This window comes from Mauremys mutica, chromosome 2 (genome assembly GCF_020497125.1).
Source record: "Mauremys mutica isolate MM-2020 ecotype Southern chromosome 2, ASM2049712v1, whole genome shotgun sequence".
In the NCBI taxonomy this organism is placed as follows: domain Eukaryota; kingdom Metazoa; phylum Chordata; order Testudines; family Geoemydidae; genus Mauremys; species Mauremys mutica.
Window position 1 is genome coordinate 130888134 of NC_059073.1, and position 12817 is coordinate 130900950.

The window sequence follows — 12817 nt, forward strand, 5'->3', positions numbered from 1 at the left end:
GAGAGGGAGTTCTAACAAAAATGAAAGAGACGGTTACTCACCGTTGTAACTATTGTTCTTCGAGATATGTTGCTCATATCCATTCCATGTAGGTGTGTGCGCGCCGCGTGCATGTTCGCCGGAAGACTTTTACCCTAGCAACTCAGTGGGTCGGCTGGGCGCCCCCTGGAGTGGCGCCACCATGGCGCTGGATATATACACCAGCTGACTCACCCACTCCTCAGTTCCTTCTTGCCGGCTACTCCGACAGTGGGGAAGGAGGGTGGGTTTGGAATGGATATGAGCAACACATCTCGAAGAACAACAGTTACAACGGTGAGTAACCATCTTTTCTTCTTCGAGTGATTGCTCATATCCATTCCATGTAGGTGATTCCCAAGCCTTACGTAGGCGGTGGGGTCGGAGTGAGATGTTACAGAATGCAAACTGCTGAGCCAAAGGCTGCATCATCTCTGGACAGGAGACCAAAGGTCCGGATCGAGGACCAGGTAGCAGTACGACATAGCCCGGGAAGGGTATGTGAGTCAGAAAGGCAGCAGAAGAAGCCTGAGCCGTGGTGAAATGAGCAGTAAGGTGGCTCGACAGAACATGGGCCAAGTCACAGGAGGTGCAAATGCATGACGTCACCCAAGATGGAAAGCTCTGGGAGGAGACAGGTAGGCCCTTCATCCGGTCTGCCAATACAACGAAGAGTTGGGGGGCGTACAAAAGGGCTCGCCCACTCGACATAAAAAGCGAGCGCCCTACGGACGTCTAGGGAGGGCAGATGTGCTCCCGTCGCGATGAATGGCCTTCGGAAAGAAGACCAGAAGGAAGATATCCCGGATGATATGAAAGGTCAACAGCACCTTAGGGAGGAAGGCCAGACGTGGTCACAACCGCTCCTCGTCCTTACGCCACATAGTGTACCGTGGGTCCGCTGTGAGAGCCTGAAGCTCAGAGACTTGCCTAGGCGATGCAAAGGCTACAAGGAAAAACTGTCTCTCAGGACAGGTACCTCAGCGAGCATGTTGTCAGTGACTCGAATGGAGCAGGCATAAGTCTGCTTATAACCAGGTTGAAGACCCATGAGTTGGTGGGGCGGTGAACTCAGGGGCATAAATGCCCCAAGCCCTTGAGGAACGTAGAAACCACAGCATGCGAGAATATGAAGCGGCCACTCTCCCTTGGAAGGAAGGTAGAGACGGCTGCCAAGTGCACCCTTAATGATGAACTGCACCAGGCGCTGCTGTTGGAAGATCATAGGCAATCCCAGAGGAAATAGATCGGAGCCTCTGTGGGGGAAACATTGTGTTTCGTAGCAGCAAGAGAAAGACTGCCAGGTGGGCAGATACGTTAACCGAGTGGAAGGCTTCCTACCACCCTGGAGAATCCTGTAGGACCGAGGCCAAACAATGTAATTCGGATCGGTTTAGGCCCGCAGCAGGCATGCGGAGATGTGCAGGGATTGCAGGTCTAGGTGGTAAAGTCTGCCATGATCCAGCGTCATGAGGTCTGGGCAAAAAGGCAGGGGAATCGGATGGCTACCGACAGGTCTAGCAACCTGGTGTACCAGTGCTGCCTGGACCACGCTGGAGCGATTATGATCCGATGCGCTCTGTCCCTGCGGAGTGCTAGCAGGACCTTGCGAACCAGCGGGAGCAGTGGGAAAGCGGACGGCAGACAGCTCGTCTATAGCATCAGAAAAACAGCCAAGATCGAGTCCTGGGAGAGGCCTTGGCATGAGCAGAACTTGTCTCTCGCTTCGTTCCCGTGAGAGCGAAGTTCCGGAAATGTAATGGATAACATCCAGAGGAATCAACCACTTGAGAGACCGGAAGGAACTGTTAAGGCGATCCGCCAGAGAGTTCCAGACCCTTAGGAGAAAGGGCGCTACCAGGTCCATCAATTGAGCTGTGCAGGAGTCCCGGAGCTGGCTAGCTCCCTGCAAAGAGAGGAGGACCGTGCTCCTCCGTGCTTGTTTATGCAACGGGTGTCCGTTGTGTTGCCTGTGAACACCGAGACACAAAAGCCTTGTAGGTGCTGCCGAAGCGCCTGGTAGACAAGGCAGACTGCTCTCAACTCCTGGACACTGATATGCAAGGGCAGCTGTTGAGCCAACCAAAGGTCTGGAGTGGGAAACTAACCCAAGTGAGCACCGCAGTCAAGAGATGGGGGCGTCCATCCTGAGGGACACCGAGGGTGAGGAGGATGGAACAGCACCCCTGCACACATCAAGGAGGGCGTCGACCTCCAGTTGAAGGAGCCTAGGACGCTCGGGGGGAATCGAGGCGACCATGACCATGCTGTCTCTGGCCGTGTGGTACACTGATGTGAGTCACGGTTAAAGTGTACGGAGGCGAAGCCTGGCATGTTCGGTTATGCATGTGCAGGCAGCCATGTGGCGCAGAAAACCTCGGCAAGTTCAAGCCAAAGATGCCGGGAAGGTCCGTAAACCTTGTACAATGGTTACCATCGCGTGAAAGCAAGGCGTAGGTAAGCAGGCTGTGCGATACTGAAGTCCCAGGTGGCCTCAGTTAAGTGTATTCCCTAAGTGGGAATCCGGGTGGATTTCGCTATGCAGATTCTCAGGCCTAAACGCAGGAATAGGACCTCGTCGACACCCACAGGAATGGTAACTTGGGCCTCGGTGGTCCCTGGAATGAGCCAAGCGTCCAGACACGGAGAACGTGTATCCGACGGTGGCGGAGTGGGCAGCGACTACAAGCAGACACTGTGAATACACATGGGGCTGTATAGAGGCCAACCGGGAGGACCATAAACTGGAAATGACGGTTGGCCACAAACCGGAGGTACCTTCTGAGCGGAGGATAAATGGCGACGGGAAAATACGTGCCCTTCAGATCGAGGGCGGCATACCAGTCTCCGGGATCCAAGGATGGGATGACGGTCCCCATGGATACCATGCGGAACTCCAGGTATATCATAACTGGTTGAGTTCCCGCAGGTCTAGGATAGGTCTGAGACCTCCCTTCACCTTGGGGATCAGGAACTAGTGGGGCTAGAACCTATGACCCTTTCGACCGTGGAACCTCCTCTATAGCTCCGATGGTGAGGAGCGCCCGCACCTCTTGCAAGAGGAATTGCTCGTGAGAGGGGTCCCTAAGAGGGAAGAGGAGGGATAGGCTTCTGCCCGATTGGTGGTTGGGAGGACTCTGATTTTGGTCCCTTAGGGGTCCCCACCAACTCCTACGACTGCCTCAGCGTCGCCTGCTGGCAAAGCCCTGTCGTTTTCTAGGCGCAGGGTAAGGGCGGTGTGTTGCATCGCAGAAGAGCAGGAACAGAGTTCAACATTCAATGTGATCCCAAGCAGAGAGAGAAAGCGTGTGTGTGTATGCATATGCGTTTATTCATTCCCAGCATGCTCTTATATACAATATGGTAAGCAATCACAATTGCTAATTAATTAATTAAACCCACACAGCCACAGCTGTAACCCATAGGGTAATTATCATATCAGCCTGTTCACAATTAGCTGGCCAATGAGAACGAGCCCAAAGCCAGCCCTTCACACACAATTCCCAGCCCAGAAGCCTAAACAATCTCAGCATCTCACATTCTATTCCCACATCTCCCCCCTTTATTCACAATCAAAAGAAGAAGGAAAAGGAAAACAAGAAAAAAACATTCACCAAACATTTCCAACTTATAACAACATAACACCACAATCTATCACAAGCCAAAATTAAAACTTTATAAAGCCAACCCATATAACCATGCAATCCTTAACATATAACCCCAACAACACCAAACAAAAACAAGGTGCAAACTCTACAGGATTCCCCCCTTCCCAGTAGAAACATCCCTCAGATGTCAGGTGATCAAACTGACACTGAGGGAGGGGGGGGGTCCTAGAGAAAATACATAATCACATAAAAATCTTAACAACACAACAACAATTCTGGCCAGAAGACATCACAAAACAAAAAACAAACTCTTAATAATAATTTGCATGGTACACTAAATGCTATGCAGCCAACACAAAATTTCTTGCAAACACAGCAAAATTATCTCAAACAAATAAATATAATGAACAAGTGATAGAATTGTAAAAACTCAAAGGCAGTTGTAGCTTTAACTCTCCAGTATAGCTTCTCTAACCCAATTTTCTCCATTCTCATTATGTCAGATACAGTGAACCTGTACTGGCTTATTCGAATTAAGTCAATGGCTAAGGGAATGTTTCTTTCTTCTTCTACTGCTTTCACAGCCAGGTAGAAGCAGCTTAGTCCAACACAGCTCAAATGTTTAGGCTGCACCTTCATTTTTGCCAAAGAATTGAGTTAAGCTGAGGAGATCTTTTACTTCAAAGTCTCACAACCTTGCAGTCATTCAGAGGCCATTGTCATGAGCAATTTCAATTAGTCTCAGGTCAGATGGTTAATATCTTAACTCTCGTTCCAACAGAGCATTGAGCTGATCTAGCAATTCCTGAGCTTCAGTTGTTACAAGCATTTCAATCATCATGTAATCGGGGACAGGCGCCAAGTCCTACTCGGGGCCGCGGGCACCTTATAAAACATTTCTTAAAAGCCCGCCACATTTAAAAATAAACAAACCGCACACACCACCGCCGCCGCCCCGCACTGCCCGCTCCTACTCCTGAGCCCACCGCGCTGCTCCCCTCGGCGTGATACAATAATCACTTTAAATAAACCAATCTCTTACTCCAGATTATCTTCAGATTTCACGCCATGGAGATTATAGTCCAAAATTATCAAGATCTACGCCGCGCCGGGAAGGAGACAGGGGAGGCGGGACGGAGGCAGGCGGCTGGGTCACAGCTCCTGCTGCTCTGCGATGCATATCACCATCCTTTCTTCCGCTGATACAGCGGTTCCCATGGTAGCTGCTCACCTCTAAGTTCGGGTGTGCCTCCCTTTTCAGACGCCCTGCAGCTTGCCGCTCAACACTGAGCTCAGGTGCGCCCCTCTTTTCGGACGCCCTGCGGCTCCCAGCCGCTCGACACTGAACTCAGGTGCGTCCTTCTTTTTCGGACGCCCTGCGGCCGCTGCTCGACACTGAGCTCAGGTGCACCCTTCTTTTCGGACGCCCTGCGGCTCCCAGCCGCTCGACACTGAGACTCAGGTGCGCCTCCTTTTTTCAGGCCACCGATACTAGTGCCCGCAGCTTCTCCACCATTTGTTGCATCGCAGAAGAGCAGGAACAGAGTTCAACATTCAATGTGATCCCAAGCAGAGAGAGAAAGCGTGTGTGTGTATGCATATGCGTTTATTCATTCCCAGCATGCTCTTATATACAATATGGTAAGCAATCACAATTGCTAATTAATTAATTAAACCCACACAGCCACAGCTGTAACCCATAGGGTAATTATCATATCAGCCTGTTCACAATTAGCTGGCCAATGAGAACGAGCCCAAGGCCAGCCCTTCACACACAATTCCCAGCCCAGAAGCCTAAACAATCTCAGCATCTCACATTCTATTCCCACAGCGGTGAGGCTGGCGGAAAGGTCGGCGGTGAGACATCGGCATGTACACGCCGAGAGGGAGTGCATAGTGACCTCGCTGTCCTTTGGGCCTTGCAGCCTAGGGCCAGTTTTGAGAACAGGCCTTTGTCATTGAAGGAGAAGTCCTGTATAGTGTGCAGCAGCTGCGAGGGAAGGCTTGATAACTGGAGCCATGAAATGCACCTCGTGGCAACACCCGAGGCCAGAGCTGTGGCTGCGGAGTCCACTACCTCCAACAAGGTGTGGAGGGAAGCTCTCACCACTTTGAGCCCTTTTTCCAGGAGGGCATCAAACTCTTGACGGGAGATCTGAGAACCCGACTCCGTAAAGTCTCCCACTAGATGACAAGGGAGCAGGGGGAAAGATGTACATATAGGTGCCCATCGCCCCTGGAGGATACCATGCACATGCATTCGACTCCCGTGCCTATGGGCGGGATAGTGGCCACTCGGAGATTCATAGGGAATGCCACCCGTCTTGGGAGGTCCTGATAGGCCCCCAGGCCGATTAGGGGAGGGCCCAAGGAGCACGCTTCTGTCACCGCCTCATCTGGGGAGGGGGCAGATGAAAACCCGGGGCAAGTGGGTCTTGTGTGGGCTCACGCTCCTGGACGACCTGCTGATCTGTTGGGATGTGGGAATCCGGTGGCAGAACCGGACTCCCGCCGTACCGGTCGGAGGGGGACGACTAACTGTCGCCCCTGGTACTCAGTGCTCTGGCCGAGATCTCGAGGCTCGACGCCGGGAGTGGCGACGTGAGTCCAGTGCCTGGAGCGGTGCTGGGAGCTGGAGCTGCACCGAGTGTACCAGGTCGGGGAACGGGCCGCTGATCGGTGCCGTGGGTACGACCGGTACCGATATGGGGAACGGTGCCATGACCGTGAACGGTGCCGGCACCGGGCTTGGCGACCAGACCGAGAACATCTGCGGGACTGCGATCGTGAACGGTGCCGCTCTGTGGTGCCAACGCCAGGTGGCGTGAGCAAGACAGGCTCGCCGATAGACAATATAACCCGCACCGGCGGTACCGGGGGTTAAAGCAGCGCAAGTTCTGCCCTTGCCATTAACACCCTCGCTGTGGAAATGTGTCCTGCATAGAGGGAATAGTGAGCACAACCACAGCTCGCATCGGGGAGTGTTCAGGTGCTGGACTCGACGGCTCCTGCGTGGCCGGAGTCTACAGTGCTGATACTGTCGGTGCCGCAGCAGGTACCGGTGCCGGGCAGTGCGACGTAGTAGAGCGCTCGGGCTGCGGAGCAGGCGGCTCGGACGCAGCCTAACAGCGAGCTCGACCACGGTTCGTACCGGGGAGCTTTCCAGCACCGGACTCGACGGCTCTTGCCTGGCCGGAGTTAACGGTGCGGATATCGTCGGTGCCACGGCAGACATCGGTGCCGGGCGATCCCACTGAGCATAGCGCTCAGCTGCGGAGCAGGCGGCTCGGACGCAGCTTCATAGCGAGCTCGACCACGGTCCGCACAGGGGAGCTTTCCAGCACCGGACTCGACGGCTCTTGCCTGGCCGGAGTTAATGGTGCGGATATTGTCGGTGCCGCGGCAGACATCGGTGCCGGGCGATCCGACTGAGCATAGCGCTCGGCTGCGGAGCAGGCGGCTCGGCTGCAGCTTCATAGCGAGCTTGACCACGGTCCGTACCGGGGAGCTTTCCAGCACCGGACTCGACGGCTCTTGCCTGGCCGGAGTTAATGGTGTGGATATTGTCGGTGCCGCGGCAGACATCGGTGCTGGGCGATCCGACTGAGCATAGCGCTCAGCTGCGGAGCAGGCGGCTCGGACGCAGCAAGGATATTGTGCCTCTTCATCCTCCAGGCCGAGTGGACGTCGGAGCCAGCGACGGTCGGTGCCGAGAGGCCTTGGCGGTACCGGCGATCCGGTGCCAAGGGAGTGCTCCTTGAAGATTAACCGGCGCTCGGTGCCGAGAGCGGAGGAGCAAGAGCTGCCTCCCTCAGGAGCTGTTTGGGACGAAAGTCCCGCTTCCCCTTTGTTCTCAGATTAAAGGCCTCACAAATGTGGCACTTATCTATGAGGTGAGATTCCTCGAGGCACTTAGGAGAGGATCTCTTGTCGGCATCGGCTTGTGGCCGGCCGAGCATTATAAAACCCTGTGGACCGGGCACCGGATGAGGGGAAGGGGATAAACCCCGAACCCTGTGAAATAAATACACTATACTATACTACAAACAAACAAAGTTAACTACAACTATAAACGTCTGAACTATATACTTAACGAGATAAACTACGAGTAGCTAGGGAAGTGGAGGTCAGCTAAGCCGCGCTCCACTGTTCCAACGACCGACACGGGCGGTAAGAAGGAACTGAGGAGTGGGTGAGTCGGCTGGTGTATATATCCGGTGCCATGGTGGCGCCACTCCAGGGGGCGCCCAGCCGACCCACTGAGTTGCTAGGGTAAAAGTCTTCCGCGCACACACCTACATGGAATGGATATGAGCAATCACTCGAAGAAGAACAATACTAGACTCTGGAGGTCAATATTTTCTGAGGTTAAACAGTTTACCTTGTTGCTTCTTGTGATTACTTATCAGGTGCTCCATCACAACAACGACCACATTAGTACTCCATCCCAGTAATTTTACATCTGTTCTTCTTTTAGTCGGAGACATATTTTTGCATTAAGAATTCTGAGGGATGCCAGCCCCAAAATGCATATAACCTGCACCCTGTTTTATGTAACTAGATATTTAAGGCTTGTCTATGCGATAAAAATTATCCATCACTGACAAACAGATACAACTGAACCTGGAACGAAGAGGGTTACCTCAATCAGCGTGGAACGGCATGGCAAAGACACGCCGCATCCAGTGTGGGAGGGGAGGGCAAAGACACACTGTATCCTGCACTATTTTAGAAACTGTGGTTAAATCTTACTCTTCCTCTTGATTTTTTAAGCAGAATTTTGTAGCATGGTCAAGACTGTTTGCAGTGTTATTGTAGCCATGTTGGTCTAAAGATGTCAATTCTAAGGCTAAAGGTGTCAGAACTCTGGAGGCCTGCTCCTAGCGTCTCCTGTGCACAGGAGTGCCGGGCTTTAAAGTCTCAATCTTGAATCTATTGGAGACTGATTTATCTTTGACACCCTCCAGCTGTCTAAACTAAAGGATTGGCAGAAACACCATGAGACTATGACAGGCTCAGTTACTATTTCTCTAGATATCTATACCAAGCTCATTGCAGTGGTTCTTTGGTACAGAGTACCCTACCGAGGACAATCAGTGGGAGAGGGGTAAGGAGAATTTGTGGCATGCTCCTGTTAATCATTCACAGAACAACTAGCTTCCTCCAGGGCAGCCTTATAAAACCAAGACCCAGTAGCTAATCAAGGGAGTCAGGCAGGGCCAGGAGGAGATGATGAGTACAGGGTGAATCCAGCTCCAAGAATCCTAAGAATTTCTCTAATTAGCTGACCTCATGGCAGGTGTCAAGTGAAATTATGGCCTCTGATACGCTTGGCTCCAGCTGACATTGGGCAGGACTTATTGAAACAGAGTAGAAAAATGCCTCTGGCCAGAAGGCAATAGGAGGTTAGGCACTGACTGCACCGAAAGGAGACAGAGTCAGAGAAGCTGCCCTTTTCCCCCCATCCCTTTTGAAATACTCATTGCTAGATACCATCATGCAAGGGCCTATAATCCACTGAGAGGATGCAGCCTAAACAGCTTGTCTGGAAATTCCCCAGGACTGCAGTTGAGGGTTGTTAGCTACTGTGTTCATAGACAAGAACCAGGAGCGTGAGGTGCTCACACTGCGAGGCATGACTATCTGGGTAGTTAGACCAAACCTGTTTCTGTGGTATCTGAGCACCTTGTTACTGTCTGCTCCTATCCCATCCCATTAACATAGACTTGCTGGTGTCTGACACTCTCCTTAACACTGAAGTAGCAGATTGCTGCTGTGCAGCAAAAGCATTCAAGCCCAGCCACCAGGACTGTAGCAGGTTAATCTCAGACTGAAGTTTTGGGCATCCCTGCAGGGGATGCTCTGAGAATCATTCCCAAAGAAGTTTGGTTGCGTGGCCACAATCTTAACTCACCGCACCACCTTTCATTCTCAGGTTAGCAGAAAGGTCCCCTGCTGGGCAGCGACCTCTCTTCTAGCTGCCACATGAATATACCTTCACTATAGATCCAAGCTGGCAGAGGGATCAAACTTTCAGGAGAGGGGGCCCCAATTTGCAAGACACTCTTAGATCTGACAAGCAGCGGTGGGATATGCTGCTCCCTGGCTTAAGTCTCTGCAGGCTCTGTTCACCCCTCATGTGCTGCACAGAAGCAGCCGTTGTGTTTCCAATAGGTCTTTTAAAAACATACTATTGTTTCTTTAACATATTGAGCTAAAGTAGCTTTGTCCTGATATGGAAATGTGCATTCGCTGTGTCTTGGAGAAAATGAGTCAGTGCCACCTTCCCCCCTCCTTCACCACCTGCTCCCATCAGGAAATACCTAGGCAAAAGAACCAGAAACTCAGTACCAGCCACCACTGTAACACCACACCAGATTCTTCAGGTTCATCCCAACAAAACCAGTTCCTCTCATAATGGCTCTAACAGCAACTCTGTCGGAAAATACTCCTGAAGCCAGCCCTGAGAAGTGTGTGGCAGTCAGGGCTGTTTCTTTCCCATTAAGCACAATATGGGAAGGTGAGCTAGTGGCTTTCTGGAGTACTAAAGGTAGGAGCTCATAGCAGTCAGCTGATGCGTATAAAAAGGAAGCAAAACAAGTGTCTCTCTTGAGCCACAAGGAAAAGACACCTGGTGGAAACCCAGAGCATTTGTGACAAGGTGAAAGCAGATGGTGAGGGGACATACGTAATGGCTGCCATTTCACCTAGTCTTCTTTCATCAGAATGCACTGCTGCAGGATGGGGAGTCTTTATTTGAGAATGACATGGTTGGGCAAGTCACTTCACCTCTCCATGATTCAGTTTCTACAGCTGTAAAATGGCTTTTGTACTCACTCACCAGCCTCTCGGCAGTTTAGGGTCAGTTAATGCCTGTCCAATGTTCTGAACAAGTAAAATGCTAAGCACTGTTATTCTAACAGCCTATCACTGATCCCAGGACCATAGTGTGACACCCTCTCCACACCCCAAACCCTGCTACCCTCCATCGTCCTCCTGCAGCATCTCACTCCCTTACAATCAAGCTGATATTTAGATCACACAAAGATGCCAGCAGGTAGAGGTGGGCAAAACATTCACCTAGTGTGCCACATTTTAAGGGGCACCTAGATAGTCTACTGAATAGCAGTGCTCAGATAGTGGGCCATTTTTCAGACACTTTAAGAAGCTCTTGAGCCCTCCTCCACAGACTCTGGTGACTCCATCAGCTTTGAGAGACACCTGCCCACTTCTAAATTCTCTTTGGAAGTTGTTAGTATTGGAGTATGTATATTATTGATCTGCTGAAAAGTGTTAATGACTACTACCAAGCGGGTCTTTGATCTACACACAATCAGATTTGGTTTAAGTCAATGGGTGTGCTAAGCACCCGTCTCACAGGTGAAATGGAAGGAGCAATTACATGCTCTTTTATGCAGTGATAACTGGAAACAGGAAGAGGTTACTGCTCAAAGTCTCGCAAGGAAGCCTCAGCAGGACTAACATGTATGGTGCAACTGATTTCCCTGGAACGGGGTGCAATCACAGGGGCTAGGGGAGTGTATGCAAGCTGCGTGTGCTGGAGCAGAGAAAGACATCAGAAAGCAAAAGAATCAGTGGTTGAGTGTGGCCCTGACATGGAGCAGAGAGACAGAGCAACTTGGGCACAGAAATTACTAGAGGAGCAGACTTGGAAATAGCAAGAAAAGAAGATGCCTGCTGTTGTTTCTATTGTGTTCAGGGAAACAAGACTTTGGTGTAATCCTGTTTATATACAAGAAATGCACGCAAAGAATATACCTGATTCATATCCTCAATTTCTTCTTCTAGTGGAAAGAATTCTGCAAGGCCCCAAATATTGTCTAACCACTCGGGATGAAGGGGCAATAGTAAATTTACCTGTTGCAGATAGAGGTCTCACATGATCATGCCCTGCTTTCTTGGCTTCTCTTGCTCAGTCATCCCCTTACATATTCTGTTGACCCAGATCTCTACCCTGGGTGGCTTCATAGTACATTTTAAATGAAAAGCAGAAGTTGTGGCCCAGCAGAAGTCCATGAACAGCTTCCTTCCCTCAGGAAGCCTCAGCTTATGACACACCCTTGCTGCAGTAATAAGTAGGTTCCTCCCTACGCAGAGGAAGTCCAGCTGGAAACAGTCAGCCCCTGACCCACCAAGCCATGTCATGTTTAGTCCAGCTGGGTCTGACACACTCCCACAAAGCCACACACATATCTGGGATTGTTGAATTAAATTTGAGTATAATAAGATACTCACAAAAGCAGAGTTAGATTTGCATCCAGTCTCTGAGGTTCCTGCCGCTTCACATCGAATATGTAGATGGATCAGTTCATGACCTCACTATTAGACACAAAACATGACCTTTAAAGTGTGATTCAGTACAACAGCCTGCACCGGGACAACCATCAGATAGGAAATGGAGACTAGCAGATAAGGTGCTTCCCCAAAGAAGGCCCCATAGAACTTCTTTCAGACTCTTGAGGTCTGAACTGTGGCACAGAAACAAAAAATCAGGAAAATGTGCAATAAATGTTAGAAACTCAATTGGACTAGGAGTTTCCATATTTACCCACTGTGAAAAAAGGAGATCTCTGCAAAAAGTTAGGGACTTACCAACTGGAGGAGACACCCATGAACAGGGAGGCAGGAATGACAGCTGGCTTTCTCTTATTGCAGGGGAAGTAGACTACCTGTGCAGTCTCTGAGAGTAATGAGGATAATCTGTGTGTAATATTCCAATGCCCCTGGATCTCCCAATTCCAAAGCTCACTCAGGGCTACGGTGCATCTGCTTGAGCCTCTCACAGCCACCGATGGGTATTACTGAGAAGGCACAGAGCCAGCAGATAAGCACAGACTGTATTTTCTGTGGGGGCTGTGTGAGGCTTACTATGTTCTGTACTCATCCTATGTACAAACAGAGGACTTCAGTCTTATCAATCTGGCATCTTTCAACAGCATTAAATCGACTGGAGAAAAAATTTAAACCCAAACTTTCCTGTGCTGGACCTGATCTGCTAAGTGTGCCAGCCCCTGGGAAAGGGACTAGTGATTCTCTGCTCAGGGTTACTTCTAAACTCCTCGAAGAACTTCAGTATCTATGAACAAACAATAGTGGATTGCCTAACCCCTGCAGATGCCAGCTGATCTCCTAGCCCCACAGGGATTCCAGCAGACACAGAAGTGCCTATA

General features: G+C 50.8%; 1 protein-coding gene across 1 annotated transcript in view; it reads right to left on the bottom strand.

Moving 5' to 3' along the window:
• The window catches only part of IKBKB (inhibitor of nuclear factor kappa B kinase subunit beta), a 50219-nt gene extending 37930 nt beyond the window's left edge, over positions 1-12289 (bottom strand). Inside the window, exons 1-2 of the mRNA XM_045005185.1 lie at positions 12240-12289; positions 11883-11966 (exon numbers count right to left, since the gene is read on the bottom strand). The gene's annotated coding sequence lies outside the window, so the exon portion shown is untranslated. The remainder of the gene's footprint in view (positions 1-11882; positions 11967-12239) is intronic.
• Between the last annotated feature and the right edge of the window lie 528 nt (positions 12290-12817).